This window comes from Prionailurus bengalensis, chromosome A1, assembly GCF_016509475.1.
Source record: "Prionailurus bengalensis isolate Pbe53 chromosome A1, Fcat_Pben_1.1_paternal_pri, whole genome shotgun sequence".
NCBI classification, from domain to species: Eukaryota; Metazoa; Chordata; class Mammalia; order Carnivora; family Felidae; genus Prionailurus; species Prionailurus bengalensis.
This window is the reverse complement of record NC_057343.1, coordinates 91,708,257-91,720,043: the sequence shown is the minus strand read 5'-3', so window position 1 is coordinate 91,720,043 and position 11,787 is coordinate 91,708,257.

The window sequence follows — 11,787 nt, the reverse complement described above, 5'->3', positions numbered from 1 at the left end:
TCAGATAAAGATTTTTTTTTACTTCAGGAGGAAATATGCTAGTTTCCACTAAGTCATGGTAAAATTGATCAATGGAATTATGAAGAGTACCGATTTGTCAAATTTTATAAGAATCATTAAATATTAAATGCTAAGGTTACAAAGAACATATAATAATTTTTAAATTCATAGAAAAAATATAAAAGGCCTAACTTAAAAAAATAGTAAAAATAATGGAATGTGAGTTTTGTTTCTTTTTCTTTTTCTTTTTCTTTTTCTTTTCCTTTTTCTTTTTCTTTTTTAGAGAGAGAGCACAAGTGGGGAAGAGGGGCAGTGAGGGGAGAGAGAGAGAGAGAGAATGGGAGAGAGAATCCCAAGCATGCCCCACACCCAATGCAGAGCCTGATGCAAGACTTGATCTCACAAATGTGAGGTCATGACCTGAACTGAAAGCAAGAGTCGGACGCTTAACTGACTGAGCCATCCAGGCGCCCCTAAGTTTTGTTTCTTTCATTAGAGTTTATTCCCTAAGAGTAAGCTTCAGGGGCGCCTGGGTGGCGCAGTCGGTTAAGCGTCCGACTTCAGCCAGGTCACGATCTCGCGGTCCGGGAGTTCGAGCCCCGCGTCAGGCTCTGGGCTGATGGCTTGGAGCCTGGAGCCTGTTTCCGATTCTGTGTCTCCCTCTCTCTCTGCCCCTCCCCCGTTCATGCTCTGTCTCTCTCTGTCCCAAAAATAAATAAACGTTGAAAAAAAAAATTAAAAAAAAAAAAAGAGTAAGCTTCAGTATGAATTTTCTTTTAAAAACGGTCATTGAGTTAAAGTGAATAAGCGTGAGGCCATAATTTGCTAAAATGGCAGGCAAATACAGGACACACGCTTTTCCATGAAGAGAAGCTCAAGATAAAAAGGAATTCTTTAAATTCAAATTTTCACATGGAAATAATCAAGCTCAATTTTTCATGAACTGTGTCACTGGCAGGTTATATATATATTTATATATCTATACACATATGTGTACAAACATACATATGCACAAGCTTTGGAATATATGTTTATTTTTTCCGAAAGTTTTTGATGATTAAAAAAACATGGTTTCATTAGCTAGAATTCAGTTTTGGAAATTGAAGTTTTTCCCAAAGTGAGTCTCTTTTCCTTTTCCTTACATTATTTCTTAATTTGACATGACTTGACATTACTGAATAGTCTTAGGCTAGTATTATAGAAGGTGCAGTAAATTGAGGCCAGTGGAGAGAATGTGATGCAAATACTCTGTTTTCTGTTGCAGAAGGTACGTATTTGCAGAATCTGACTACAGCTGGTAGCTCATTAGAGCCAGGTGGAATTTTAATTTAGTTTATTTATAGCTAACAAAATTGAGCTTATTGGGCAGAGTCGAGACTAGAATCTAAGTTTCCAGCTCCTGTTTTCTGTGACAATTATAGGTATGAATTACAATAATTCACTTCCAATCTCACGTCCCAAGAGTATGACTTTTTTTTTTCTTTTTTTTTCTTTTTTTTTTTTTTTAATTTTTTTTTCAACGTTTATTTATTTTTGGGACAGAGAGAGACAGAGCATGAACGGGGGTGGGGCAGAGACAGAGGGAGACACAGAATTGGAAACAGGCTCCAGGCTCTGAGCCATCAGCCCAGAGCCTGACGCAGGGCTCGAACTCACGGACCGCGAGATCATGACCTGGCTGAAGTCGGACGCTTAACCAACTGCGCCACCCAGGCGCCCCCCAAGAGTATGACTTACTGTTTGTTTTGTAAACTGGTTCGGCACAACAACAGTAATTCCATCAGTTTTATTTCTGTGTTTGACAGGTTCTTCCTAACTGCAGTCCTGTTAATTGGCTTACAGTCATGCCCTTTGTTTTTCTTATGTGTCCCTAATTACACCTGCTTTTGTAATCACTGTACGTAAGTCCTCAAACCCAGCTGAGGTCCAGATAGTGAAATTGCTTTTCGATTTTCACATACAAGACTGCCTTTTCATTTGTTTTTGTTATACGTCTTTTGTGTAAAGTGATAAGTGAATATTTAATTATTAAACCTTCTAGTCATCGGTTAAAATTGGGTATCCAAATATTTTCCATATTTTTGAGATACATTTCATTTTCCCTGTGCCTCCTTCCCACAATTTTATATTTCAGTTTCACAGTTGGTATCATTTAAAAAACTGTCCTAATAAAAGTAGCTAGAAGCGTCTGAGAAAGGTTTTAGAATTAAATGCAGACATTCAGCATAGTGTACTTCTTGACCTGTCTTAGCTCATTAGAAAATCTCTCTTTATATATTTTTGTATATTTGTTAGGAAATGAGCTTTTATAAAGACTTCAATGTTTAACACTGGATAGAGCCATTTGCAAGATATTTCAGATAAAAACATGTTTGGTTATCCAATAGCAATGACCATGTTTAGTGCCCAGATTTTGGTTTCCAAATGCTATTCCCTACTGAAAATAACCATGGCTCATTTGGAGCAGGGAAAATATAAAATGTGTCTGAGGTATCTTTTTATGAAACAAAACCAATAGATAGCACTTAAAGACAAGCACTTAAAGGATAACATCAGGGGCTCCTGGGTGGCTGAGTCGGTTAAGCATCCAACTGTTGGTTTCAGCTTAGGTCATGATCTCACAGTTTTGTGGGGAAGAGCCCGGCGTTGGGCTCTGCACATGGAACCTGCTTAGGATTCTCTCTCACCCTCTCTCTGCCTGTTCCCGTTTGTGCCGTCTCTGTCTCTCCCAGAAATAAATAAACTTAAAAATTTTTCTTTAAAAAAAGGATAATGTCAGAAGGACACGGGAGCCAAGTTGAAGGTTCTCTCACTGGTCAAATTTAACACAATATAAACATCGGAAAGAATAATCATTGTAATTGTGTATAACATGCTAAGTAAAAATGAGCCCATTATGAAAAAGTAGTGAAAAAAAAAGGAAAGCTGTCTATGAACTTATTTGGTGGATGCCATCTTTTTAGCTGTCTGTGGAATGATAGACAAATCACCATCTTAAAACCCTCAATGCAATTAAATCAGGAGAATCCAATGGATAGTAAAACCATCAGGTGAAAAAAAATTTTAAGGAACATTATATGGTGTCAAAGGTCACAGATCCGATTGCAAAGAAAAGATCTGCCTTTGTAATGGAAAGATCTGGCTGTCAAACTGAGTTTCACTACCGGTGGGGCAACCTGACTTTATGTGGCTCCTGATGAGATGCAGTACGAGGCACTCATGATCATCTGTGACGTATTCTTGCCAAAAATGCTTAATGAAAATCTAATTAAGCCTCCTCTCCGGATTGTTTTCTGTGTTTATAAGAAATCTAAGAGCTAAAGGAACAACTTGAATTATGTGATGAGGAAACAGACAAACCGAGAGTGTGAGACTTTGTACAAGACAACTGGCCAGGACTTTTCAACAAGCCAGTGTAGTAGGACAAAAAGACTTCTAGATTAAGGCCCTGAAGAGTCACAAGCAAAGTGTGATCCTTAATTGGCTTCAGAGTCCAAAAAATTCAAACTGTAAAAGACATTTGGGGGTATACTTGGGGAAGGAGGAGGATGGAATGGGTGTTAGATAATGTCATATGTTTAATTTTCCTAGAAGTGATAATGGCATTGAGGTATATAGGATGTTGCCCTTATTCTTAGGAGATGCATGTAAAAGTTTTCAAGTCTGAAAAGTCATGATGTCTGCAGCACATTTGCAAGTAAGCATGTAAAAAATTAGTCAACTGTTATGAAAAATTAGTCAACTTTGTGGAGGATATAGAGATGTTCATTGGTCATCCTTCCAACTTTTCTGTATGTTTACAATTTTAATTAAAAAAAAAAACGGAGGCAGGAAGTCATTGTATAATGTGATGAATATGAAGCTTCAAGTCAGACTTCTTCCTTTGTACTTGTATACATTTCCTGTTTAAGAGTTTATTTCCTGGGGATGCAACCATTGGAAATAAAATAACTTTTGGTTCTTGTTCCACTTTAAATGGAGTAAGCACATGCTACCTTATCTCTCCCACAAAGTACATATAAAAACCCTGGAGAGGATGCATGGAGCAGCTGTCTGAGAACTCTGAATAGTCATGGTAGCAGGCAAATTTAAGAAGGAGACCAGAATTTGAACTAAGACCATTCTGGCATTCCCAGACATTCCTGTGTAAGGACAGTGGTGCTTCGTTGAGAAGGGATGTAAACCTTTCAGAGAGGAGAACGCTTACCTGTCTTCAGAGGCACTGTCTTCCTGCTACTTGGACCTGGAGGTAAATATAGCCATGAGGTGGGAGCAGAGAGAACCTACAACCTTGGATTAAAAAAAAATTTTTTTTAATGTTTATTTTTGAGAGCATGAGCAGGGGGACGGGCAGAGAGAGAGAGAGGGAGACACAGAATCTGAAGCAGGCTCCAGGCTCTGAGCTGTCAGCACAGAGCCCGACATGGGGCTTGAACCCACAAATGGATCATGACTTGAGCTGAAGTCAGACGCTTAACCAACTGAGCCACCCAGGCGCCCCTAAAACCTTGGATTTTAACCAGAAGGCCAGGAAAAGAAAGTAGCCCCTGAGAGGTGGAATGTGTCAGGTGGTGAGAGAAAAACTCAAAGTAATCTAGGGTTGTGTATGCAAGCTTAGACTCACTTACCCTCTGATTGGGACCCAGAGTCTCATAATATCTAAAATGTCCAGGATATAATGCAGAATGTAAAATATATAAGAAGTCAGGAGGATTTCAACATTCCTAGGAAAAGGACAAGACACTGTCCCAAGATAACATAGATCCTTGTTATTATAAAGTAGGTATTACAGGGGCGCCTGAGTGGCTCAGTTGGTTAAGCGACCGACTTTGGCTCAAGTCATGATCTCGCAGTTTGTGAGTTCGAGCCCTGTGTCAGGCTCTGTGCTGACAGCTCAGAGCCTGGAGCCTACTTCAGATTCTGTCTCCCCCATTACCCCTTCCCTGATCACTCTCTGTGTCTCTCTGTCTATCAATAATAAACATTTTTTTTAAAAAGTAGGTATTACAATAGTATTTCAAAGTATGACCATTTTTTAATGGAAACTTCAAATTTTTCAGTGGGAAAATAGATAGTATTAAAAAAGAAAGGAACCTAGTGGAAATTTTAAAACTGAAAAAATAACAAAATTTATTTAAAAATATCATTGGAAGAACTCAGTAGCAGAACAGAGATGACAGAGAAAAGAGTAAACTTTTAAATTCACATGTATTATCCACACTGAACAAGGAAGAGAAAAAAATACTGTGTCAATTGATGTGGGGAGGGGAATGACAAAATTAAATGCCCATTTATGATAAAAACCAAGAAAACTGGAAATAAAGGAGAAATTAACCTAATAAGGGGCATTTACCCAAACCCCACAACAACATGCTTAATGGTAATTAACTGAATGAAGTTGAGATCAGGAACAAGTCTATGTGTCCACTCTGGACACTCCCATTCAACTTTGTACTGGAGGTCCTTGCCAGTGCAATCAGGCAAGAAAAAGGAATTAAAGGCATTTGGTTTAGAAAGGAAGAAATGAGATGATCTTCATTCAGATGATGCAATTGTCCACTTAGAAAACCCCACAGAATCAACAAAAATGCTCTCAGAATTAAGAGTTAAACTAGGAGTTTAACAAGGTAACAAGATATTGGGTTAACATACAAAAATTAATTTCTGGGGGCACCTGGGTGGATGGCTCAGCTGGTCAAGTATCCAACTCTTGATTTTGGCTCAGGTCATGATCACAGGGTTGTGGAATCAAGTTGGGTGTCAGCAGGACCTGTGCTGAGTGTGGAGCCTGCTTGGGATTCTGTCTCCCTCTCCCTTTGCCCCTCCCCTGTTTGCACACACTCTTCATCTCTCTCTCTCTCTCTCTCTCTCTCCAAAAAACAAAAATTAATTTTTCTATCTGTGTAGTAGCAATGAACAATTAGAAAATAATTTTTTAAATTTTATTTATTTTTATTTATTTTTTAATTTACATCCAAGTTAGCATATAGTGCAACAATATTTCAGGTGTAGATTCCTTAATGCCCCTTACCCATTTAGCCCATCCCCCCTCTCACAACCCCTCCAGTAACCCTCTGTTTGTTCTCCATATTTAAAAAAGGTGAAAGATTTATGCGATCTGAAGAGAAACCAGAGTATGTTTTCCATATTTAAGAGTCTCTTATGTTTTGTCCCCTTCCCTGTTTTCACATTATTTTTGCTTCCCTTCCCTTATGTTTATCTGTTTTTTATCTTAAAGTGAAAGTATATGTGATATATATAAAGTGAAGATATATATGAGTGAAGTCATATGATGTTTGTTGTTCTCTGACTAATTTTGCTTAGTATAATACTCCCCAGTTCCATCCACATAGTTGCAAAAGGCAAGATTTCATTCTTTTTGATTGCCGAGTAATACTCCATTGTCTATATATACCACATCTTCTTTATCCATTCATCCATTGATGGACATTTGGGCTCTTTCCATACTTTGGCTATTTTTGGTAGTGCTGCTATAAACATTGGGGTACATGTGCCCCTTTGAAACAGCATACCTGTATCCCTGGAATAAATACCTAGTAGTGCAATTGCTGGGTCGGAGGGTAGTTCTATTTTTAATTTTTTGAGGAACCTCCATACTGTTTTCCAGAGTGGCTACACCAGTTTGCATTCCCACCAGCAGTGCCAAAGATACCCTCTTTCTCTGCATCCTTGCCAACATCTGTTGTTGCCTGAGTTGTTAATGTTAGCCATTCTGACAGGTGTGAGGTGGCATCTCATTGTGGTTTTGATTTGTATTTCCCTGATGATGAGTGATGTTAAGCATTTTCTCATGTCGGTTGGCCATCTGGATGTCTTCTTTGGAGAAGTGTCTATTCATGTCTTTTGCCCATTTCTTCACTGGATTATTTGTTTTTTGGGTATTGAATTTGATAAGTTCTTTATAGATCTTGGATACTAACCCTTTATCTGTTATGTCATTTGCAAACATCTTCTCCCATTCTGTCAGTTGCCTTTTAGTTTTGCTGATTGTTTCCTTTGCTGTGCAGAAGGTTTTATTTTGATGAGGTCCCAATAGTTCATTTTTGCTTTGGTTTCCCTTGCCTCTGGAGACATGTTGAATAAGAAGTTGCTGCAGGCAAGATCAAAGAAGTTTTGGCGTGCTTTCTCCTTGAGGATTTTGATGGCTTCCTGTTTTACATTTAGGCCTTTCATCCATTTTGAGTTTAGTTTTGTGTCTGGTGTAAGAAAGTGGTCCAGGTTCATTTCTCTGTATGTCGCTGTCCAGTTTTCCCAGCACCACTTGCTGAAGAGACCGTCTTTATTCAATTGGATATTCTTTCCTGGTTTGTCAAAGATTAGTTGGCCATACATTTTGTGGGTCTATTTCTGGGTTCTCTATTCTGTTCCATTGATCTGAGTATTTGTTTTTGTGGCAAGAAAATAAATTTAAACAACCTATTCCATTTGTAGTAACTCCAGAAGGAAAAAAGAAAATTTGGCAAACGTGCGGCATCTCTATGGTGAAAACTACTAAATGTTGATAACTAACATCAAAGAAGCCCTAACTAAATGGAGAGACCTGTCATGTTTACAGATTGGAAAACTTAATGTAGTTGTCAGTTCTCATCAGTTAAATCTACAGATTTAACACAGTTCCAGTAAAAATTTCAGCAGGAATTTCTGTAGATAGAGACAAGCTAATTCTAAAAAGAATTAGAGTAGGAAGTAGAGTGGCCAAAGCAATTTTGAAAAAGGAGAATGAAGTCGAAGGGCTTGAACCAATTGACTTCAACTCTTATTACACCCAGACAAACTGACAGAACATTCTCATCTATATCATTGAAATATTCTAAAGCAATGAAAACTGTCTAGTCTGTCTATATTTCTGGTGAGTGGTTGTCATTGTACGAAGAAGTTCCCACGTTGGGGCCCTAGCAGTTAATTACTGAAGGCCAGAAGCTGTAACACTTGTATTGATCAATATTCTGTGTCCTCAGGTGAACCAGCTCTGTGCTTCTGTATCCCATTTCTTGCTCTTCACTCTTCACAGGACTGTGGCAGAATAAGTGAGAATAAACATTTTCAGAGTGAACACAGTGCAGGGGCGCCTGGGTGGCTCAGTCAGTTAAGTTTCTGACTTCGGCTCAGGTCATGATCTCACAGTTCGTGAGTTCAAGCCCTGTGTTGTCTCTCTGCTGTCAGCACAGAGCCTGCTTCATATCTTCTGTCTCCCTCTCTCTCTGCCCCACCCCTGCTCTGTCCCTTTCAAAAATAAACATTAAATTTTTTTTTTTTAAAAAAAGAATGAGCACAGGGTGAAAACAACTCTTTCTGCCAACTCTATACTAGGAAGTCTGGGTGTCAAAGATGACAAGCCTTGTGTGACAAGGGCTGCTGGTGGCTTCTATTCTGTCTTATTGGGAGACTAGCTTGTGGAAGGATTAGTTTGTTTCATAAGTTTGCTTGTGACCCTGTTGGCTTTGGTTGCTTTGTGCTGCTCTCGGCTGCTCCACCTACTTCCCTCAGTTATTTCTTCACACAAATCATGTTTCCCACACAGGCATTTAAAAATTTTTTTTAATGTTTATTTTTTATTTCTGAGGGAGAGAGAGAGACAGAGCACAAGCAGGGGTGGGGCAGAGAGAGGGAGATACAGAATCCAAAGCAGGCTCCAGGCTGAGCTGTCAGCACAGAGCCCAAGGTGGGGCTCAAACTTGTCAACTGCGAGATCATGACCTGAGCCAAAGTCCGACACTCAACCAACTGAGCTACCCAGGCGCCCCTCCCACACAGGCATTTTAAAGGGCTTTCTTTGTTAAATCTAACATATTCAACAAAGGTTCCTAGTGAAGGGCCTGAAACTAGAAATAGGCTCTGAAAATCTAGACAGGGATAAAAGTTGAACTAACCTTCAAAGAGCAGGAGAAACGAAGTTCATTTTGGAAGAAGCTGCTCCTTATAATTTTTTTTAACTTTATTTATTTATTTTGAGAAGAGAGAGAGCATGTGCCTCCATGCAAGTGTAATCCGGGGAGGGTCAGAGAGAGGGAGAGAGAGAATCCTAAGCAGGCTCTGCGCTGTCAACACAGAGCCCAGTGCGGGGCTCGAACTCATGAATCATGAGATCATGACGTGAGGTGAAACCAAAGAGTCAGAGGCTTAACTGACTGAGCCACCCAGGTGTCCCCAAAAGCTGCTCCTTCTAGAAGGGCAATTGGTTTCTTAGGGTTAGCACCACATTGCCCCTCCAGGATGAAGGCAAGCTGCCCCACACTCCAACCTATGAACTGAAAGCAAGCATGATGAAACCCAGGGAATTTGCTCTCAGAGGAGAAGAGAGGCAGCATCACCCTTCCTGGGTCTGGGATCCCAGCACAGCAGTAAGGATAAGGTGACTGGCTGTCTCAAGCAGGACAGCTGTGTGTCTTCATCCTCAGCTGGTACCCCTGTGCAATATCCTCTTGCTCTAGAACCGAGGCTCCAGAACAGTAGTGGTGATAGCTGTGCTACAAGGAACTACATTTACATCACCACAAGAACTTATGAGTGTTGATATGGGTTGTTTCTGAAATTGTCATGAGTCATTCAATAGTGACTTAAAAGTTATGTATTAATTTGAGTCCCATAGAAGGTTGCTATAGCCTGCAAACTGGATAATGAATACTTTAGGCTTTGTGGGTCAAGAAGCAAATTTCCATACATTTTAAATGATGGAAATAAAACATAACAATGGAGTAATTTTTTTATGTAGTACAGGCCTACTATTGAGATTAGAAATCTTTTCTGGGGGTGGGGGAATAACTATTTTGCTTAAAGTTAGTATTCCGTATCATTAAAATGGACCTTATCAGCATATTCCAATGGGAACAAATAATCTTTCAACAAAAATGGTGCTGTACACCTGGATGCAAAAGAATAAGGTTGGAACCCTACCTCACCGTATGTGAAAATTAACTCACAGTGGATCAAAGACATAATGCAAGAGCTAAAATGATAAAATTCTTAGAAGAAAACCTAGGCATAAATCTTTGCAACCCTGGATTGGGTAATGATTTCGTAGGTCTGACACCAAAACCACAAACAACAAAAGAAAAAAAATGTGTAAATTGGACATCATCAAAATTAAAAACTTTTGTGGACCAAAGGACACAAATATTGAATATTTCATCTTTGAAAATGTGCTTTCCATCAGATGGGCATTGTCAAATACTGATATTAGTCTGTGAGCATATGATTTTTTTTTATTTTAACTAGTTTTATTTTTATTTTTTTAATTTACATCCAAATTAGTTAGAATATAGTGCAACAATGGTTTCAGGAGTAGAATTCCTTAGTGCCCCTTACCCATTTAGCCCATCCCCCCTCCCACAACCCCTCCCGTAACCCTCAGTTTGTTCTCCACATTTATGAGTCTCTTCTGTTTTGTCCCCCTCCCTATTTTTATATTATTTTTGTTTCCCTTCCCTTATGTTCATCTGTTTTGTCTCTTAGAGTCCTCATATGAGTTAAGTCATATGATTTTTGTCTTTCTCTGACTGACTAATTTCACTTAGCATAATATCCTCCAGTTCCATCCACGTAGTTGCAAATGGCAAGGTTTCATTCTTTTGGATTGCCGAGTAATACTCCATTTTACATATATACCACATCTTCTTTATCCATTCATCCATCGATGGACATTTGGGCTCTTTCCATACTTTGGCTATTGTGGATAGTGCTGCTATAAACATGGGGGTGCATGTGTCCCTTAAACAGCACACCTGGATCCCGTGGATAAATGCCTAGTAGTGCAATTGCTGGGTCGTAGGGTAGTTCTATTTTTAGTTTTTTGAGGAACCTCCATACTGGTTTCCAGAGTGGCTGCACCAGCTTGCATTCCCAAGAGCATACGATTTTAATTGAGCATATTCACTGCTTGAAAGTCATGTATAGAATTTCATTAGATTATTCTCTTGATATTTTCTTTTGATATTTGAGATTAATCATTTCCAATGGGAGGTTAGGTGGATGCTTTTCCATTGTGCTGTTAAATGGGTTTAGGAACATGGAAATTCCCTTTGCACTTGCATTGAGATCCAAAAAATGCTGCTGGAACTTAAGTTTGTATACACGGAATCTGTACTTGCAGAAAATGGTTATGGGAATGGAGACAGCACTTTTTGTTTTAAATTTTGGCAGCAAATGAGGAAGTGTATAAAGTGTCTTGACATTACTTGTGATTCAAATATTAGTTGTTATTGAAATGACTTCACAGCAGAATACATTTTTCATAGAAGGTCTGATTTGCCTTGAGTTTTCAGCTGAATTTATCAAGAAATATTTATTAAGTTTGCATTGCAAAAGCTAATTTCCATGCTTAATAACGGTGGTTAAACACAGTTCTCATTCAGAAAAATTCCATTCACAGCCTTGATTTAAAAAAAAAAAGGCAGGGGCGCCTGGGTGGTGCAGTCGGTTGAGCGTCCGACTTCAGCCAGGTCACGATCTCACGGTCCGGGAGTTCGAGCCCCGCGTCAGGCTCTGGGCTGATGGCTCGGAGCCTGGAGCCTGTTTCCGATTCTGTGTCTCCCTCTCTCTCTGCCCCTCCCCCGTTCATGCTCTGTCTCTCTCTGTCCCAAAAATAAATAAATGTTGAAAAAAAAATGTAAAAAAAAATAAAAAATAAAAAAAAAAAAGGCAATAAAACTTTACTACTGCTAAGTCATTGAACTGCTGTCTAGCAGAGCAAGTCAGGATATTCAGACTCAATAAATTTCTAAAAAAGGAAATTCACGGGACTGACAATAGTTAAGTCGACAAGGGCTA